The sequence below is a fragment of the Anguilla anguilla genome, chromosome 7 (assembly GCF_013347855.1).
Source record: "Anguilla anguilla isolate fAngAng1 chromosome 7, fAngAng1.pri, whole genome shotgun sequence".
NCBI lineage: Eukaryota > Metazoa > Chordata > Actinopteri > Anguilliformes > Anguillidae > Anguilla > Anguilla anguilla.
In genome coordinates, this window is record NC_049207.1 from 35,344,461 (window position 1) to 35,350,539 (window position 6,079).

The window sequence follows — 6,079 nt, forward strand, 5'->3', positions numbered from 1 at the left end:
TGTCTGATGTCTTGATTGTAAATAGCTCGCTAAGATCCTGTCTAAATTCGTAAGGAGTGTAAAATAAGAGGCGACAACTTTAAACAAGTAACTTATTCACTAAACTTTCCTTGTATGGAAAAGGGAAATTACTGAAAGACGCAAATGGGACAATCGCGATGTTAATTTTCTACCTTCTTGGTGACGGTCATGACTGTTCATTTTTAGAATCTTTGTGATTAAGTGGTATTTTTAAGAAGCGTGAGATAGCTTATTGTTTCACCAAAACTGTTGTTACTGAGATCATCAAATTAATATGAAAAGGATCACCTCAAAGAAAGAGGAACCGGAAGATCGAAATACCACACAAAGATTGTGGATGACGGGACAAAATTTTGCGGAGAACGCTGTTTGCAAATTGTAGTTAGTAGTTATTGGATTTGCATTGAAACCAAATGAGCTACAGATTATTCAGGTAGACTATGAATGATGCAGAAATATTTCACAGGCCTTGCAAAATGGAACTCAATTTATCAAAACGTTTATTTATCATTTATTTCGTTAGAATGATACTATTTTGAATGAAGTTCATCCATAATTATGTCTGATTTATTTTTAAAAACCTTGGCTATTGTTAAAAACGAGACTTGTGTGATTTTTAATTGGCTTAAGTAAACAAACTAACAGTATGCTCGAGCATTGCAGGTGCCAATGTGCAGAAATGGAAAATAAAACGTTGGAGGGTAAAACTATTAGGACTATACTTACCAATGAGCTACCTGTCTTTAACAGGGCTTACTGTAAATGCTTTACCTTGGAGGTATTCTGTACCACAAAAAGTAACATACACCACTGCTCAATGACATTCAGGTTTTATAGGCTATTAGGTATGGCAGGTGAAATTCACACTGACTGAGTAGTTGCCTACTCCATACAGAAAGGTCAGGATTCAAACCCTGGACCTTCTGGACTACGATACAGTGCTACCCACACTCCACAGCATTGCAGTGTCACAAGGGCCTCTTTTTTTTCAACCAGAAAAGGCTTATCAGTTGCAGAAAACAGGCAATTTCACGTCATCTCTGAATGCTGCTGTTCACCTTGAGCAAGACACCTAATCCCTAATTGCTCCCAACGAGCTGATTGGAACCTTGCATGGCAGCCTTTCACCGTTGTGTCTGAATGGGTGAATGAGAGGCATCAATTGTAAAGTGCTACAGTAGATGTCAATAAATATGTTCTAAAGTTTGTTTTGCAGTCAAGTGTCATTTTATTTCATATTTTTAAATGACCTATTGATGTTCACTCTGATGCGGTCGGCACGCGCGCACCACCTAGGTACAACAAAACCCTTTCCCCCCGCTGCTGAAAAAAATCCTGAAGGAAACACTGTTAGGTCCAGCCATATACTAGGTTTTAACCTGGTCTTGTTCCTATGTATGCTCTATGAGTGCAATGCCGTTTTTTTTTGTCTTTAGTTTGCACAGAACACTAATGCAGTAGTTAACAGAGTGGTATACAATTAAAACCAATTTTTCAGAATTTATCATTTAACCTCCCTAACATGATCTGGAGAAAGAAGCTGTGTGTTCACCTGCCAATACATTATTTAGATTGTTGGCACACTTGTTAATCAATTAATGAAACAGTGATCAATTTAAACAATGTTTTAAAGGGATGTAACCCTAGTGTGGTGTCAAAATTGTAACACCGTGAAAAGCCTACATTAATGATTCAGTCATGTCACATCTTTACTCACAAATCTGGGAATTTTACCAGTTCTTTATGTATGTTAATTAGGTGAGTCCAGCAGCACACTGTTTCTTCTAGATTAAGAGAATCTGTTAAATGAATCGAGTGTAAAGATAGGCCAAATGGCCTTCTTTCTACCATCTTTTTGGTAACGTAATAATAATATGTACCACAGCTGAAGAATACAATGGTATGCATTTGACTTTCATTGTTACAACTCCCTCTTTTTTTGTTGAGGCCAAATGCCACAGGTGAATTTGGGGTTTTGGGTTCCATATGTCAATTTTGAGATATTTTGACATTTTACTGCTATTACTACCTTTGTTTCATAAAATGTACAAAATAATAATGAATAATAATTGTAATTTGTTATTTTAAATTATTATTTTCCACCTCTGCTATCTACAGAAAGCACAAAATTATCTTTAACAGCCATTTTCTCGAGATTTTATATTCACCTTATACCAGACAGTTAATCTCAATTTTAAAAATAGGTACAGCCACAAAATCTCACATACAACTTCATAAGAAATATCTGAAAAGTTAAGGTTTTTAAAAAATCATTATATGTGGTATTATATCTGTAAAAAAAGGCAAAAATGCATTTTTGATATGTTTGTATTGGTTTTTGATATTTATGTTAAAAAACTGTAAAATGGTTCTGCAGATTATCAACTATTGAGTTATCACATTAAAACAAGAAAAATAACTCATCCACTCAGTCCAAAATGTGATTGACGTAATGTGCAAATTAACATATATTTAATGATATTGTTCCCAATTTTCTTACCTGATTTATTTGACTTTAAACCAAAAAATCTAATGTCGCAAAATGCAAATAGCTTGTATTTTAGCATACATTCAACTGGCAAAATTTCTTTCTGATAGGACAAAAGGAATTTTTTCCTATTCACTCGTGGTACCTTTCCTTAAATAGGCTAATTTAGGCTGCTTCCAGCGAGTTATTTTGTTTATGATAAATCTGTATTAAGGAACCATGCAAGCAAGGGTGATTTGGAGATGCATGATATTATACCGGTATGAAGAATGGCGGATCCATTTCAAGATTTTATGCCAACTTCTGCTTTCATTTATTTAATGAGCTCAAGCATACCTTGATCTGAAATTTGTGTAAGCACCAGCTACTGCCATAGACTGCAAAGTGTATCTTAAAGTGCTCAAGTGGAGCAAACCATCTTATTTTCTACAGCAGCCACAAAACTAAAATTAAGGTAATTGGTTGGAACAAAAACCAGCAAACAGACCAACTCTCCATGGACTAGAGTTGTGCATCCCTGGACTAGATAATTTGGTTAAATATATTTTCCAATTGTAGCAGTTGCTAACGTTCTAACCTGTTTTTAATCTTTATGTAAATTAAACTACAAATAGAGGGTTCTGTTTTGGCTAGTTCATACAAAGTTAAATTGAAGGGGTCTGGTCTTTGCAATGTAACAGGCAAGGGTATAATTTATGGGTGGGGGGATAGGGGGTCGCAGGCTAATTTATATATAAGCTACTCATCGATAAGGCTGGGTGTTTGTCATGTAAGTTGTAGGTACCACGGATTCTGCAACTTTCCAAATTTTTTTCCATTTCCATAATTTCCACATTTTTAGTGCTTTGCATGATTTTTCAGCAGTTTTGGTTGGTAACTGTCTGTATTTGCATAGGCCTATGCATTTTACATAAGACTCAAACACATTGTACTAAAACAAAATTTCAATAAATAAAAACAGATGGTAGACAAAATCGTGTTTTATTTTAGTAATGCGATTTAAGCTCTAGTTCTAAGAATGTTCTGTTAAATTAAATGCAAAAAAGCATGTTCTTTCTTTTCACGATGGACCGAATTAAGTGAGTAAATGCACCAGATTATCAATGTATTTCACTTGTAGGCTATCCCAAGCAGGTGGCAACTGCCCGTTGATTTATTTGAAACTTCGAGCATTTGTTATTGTCGCTACAGTTGTGCATGTTTTTTAAATCTTTTCCCACTGCTGCGCATGATATCAATTAATTCATGTAATGAATTAATGTTTTTTTAAAACTGTGATTTATGTTTTTTTATTTTTTATTTTTTGTGCTCTGCAACTTCAGCCAATTCTTTCCATGACAAACACAGCAGCCTTACTGTTCAGTAATCTGTAGTATTTTCCCCATAGAATTCACCAGAAATATATATTTTCTATTTAAAAGAACAGTTGTTCTTTTAAAAAAATTCTCCCAAGGGGGCATGCACTCTGACCACCCTAGCCAATTGCCGTTCTCAGGGTCTATGTATTTCAACCCCCCCAATATTCAGACTAAAGTCATGCCCTTGGTCGATACAGAGCTTATAGCTGCACCTGGTGGGCTTATAAACACAATGAAAATACAGCCACAACACTAGACAAATCCTGGTTCAAATTTCATGACAATGCCTTGTTGTTTTCAGAACTATGTCTAGGCAGGTTTACAAAAAGGCAATTTGGCGACTCCAAAAAGACACTTGGCACCCAAATGATATTTATGGGTTTTTATAGGTATAAAATTGTATATATTGTATACTATATACTCATGGAGGAAGTATGCTTAAAAGTAGCATGCTTCATCCCCGCCTGTCACCCTCCCCTCCTTCTCCATCTCCTCCCCCCCTCTCCACTGACCTCTCTTTGCTCTCCTCTTGTAACCTGTGGCAGCAGTAGGTCTTGATAATTGTAGAAAATACATTAGCTATCTAGTTTACTAATCCATTGATTGTGGTCCATTGATTGGGATGGTAGGTATGCCATCCCACCAAATTAGGGCTTGGTGGGGACGGCATGCCACATACCTTTACAGCATTGAGTTTGGCACTCTTCAGGATTGCCTACAGAAATAACCACAATGACCACAGACTCTCAGCCCTTTAAAAAATTAATTTCTGTACCATCTGACCGCATTTCAACAGACAGAATTCACATGACCACACAATAAAGCCCCAAATTTAGCATTTTTCTCCTTCTTTTTCCTGCCTGATTACATTACATCATCACAAATGCTCCAGGCCCACAAAGAATATGTCTCCCAATTGAACATTTAGGTACATCAGCCAATAAAAAACATTGGATACAGACACAAAATGGACACACACACACACACACACACAAGCAAACTTCTAACACATTGCACTGTCTTGCTGAATAATTAAACAATACAACTTTGCGAGATAATAATTTATATTTCTGAAATCCAAATAAAATACACCCACACTTTAGACAGTTCTACTTTTGGCATTTTCAGTGAGTTTAACATAAGCTGCCTTGCTAGCAAGAGGACAGACTGAGTGTATAACGTCAGCACAGATACAGACCTGAAATTAAGATCCAAAATCTGCATTGCTATTCAGTCGGTTAGGTAACGTTACTGGTCGTATAGAAATGGTGCAAGATAATGACTTCTTCATCCCAAGTATATTGATTTTTTTAAAAGTCAAAAATGGTTCACATTCATCACAGCACCTGTAAGGCTAGGCTACTGTAGCTACCCTGCAATGCCACATTTTTAAAATTAATGTTAGCTACCCCTATAGATCTTCTACTGGCATACAAACAATTGTGTACAACGGCCCATTAAAAACACTTCCATTTAAAAAAATTGCACTTTCATTTATTTGTCATTCATGGTAAAGGAAAAATGACTGAATCCATGCCTATGTGTTTCTTTCAGAATGAAGGCAGTGTTTGCATGCATTTACAGTGCCTTTGGAAATTATTCAGACCCCTTCACTTTTTACACATTTTATTGTTACAGTCTTATTCTAAAATTGATTAAATTCATTTTTATTCTCATCAATCTACACACAATACCCCATTATGACAAAGCGAAAACAGGTTTTTAGGAATTTTTGCAAATTTATTAAAAATCAAAAACTGAAATATCACATTTACATAAGTATTCAGACCCTTTGCTATGGCACGCAAAATTGATTGCTATGGCCTGGCCAAACTGAGCAATCAAGGGTAAAGGGCCTTGGTCAGGGAGGTGACCAAGAACCCGATGGCCACTCTGACAAAGGTACAGAGTCCTTCTGTGGAGATGGGAGAACCTTCCAGAAGGACAGCCATCTCTGCAGCACTCCAACAATCAGGCCTTTATGGTAGAGTGGCCAGACAGAAGCCATTCCTCAGTAAAAGGCATATGATTCTCTGGTCTGATTAAACCAAGATTGAACTCTTTAACCACAATGCCAAGCGCCATGTCTGGAGGAAACCAGGCACCGATCTTTACCTGGCCAATACCATCCCTACTGTGAAGCATTGTGGTGGCAGCATCATGCGTCAGCGTCACACGGCGACAAATTGTGTTCTGTTATACCTGTGTTTAT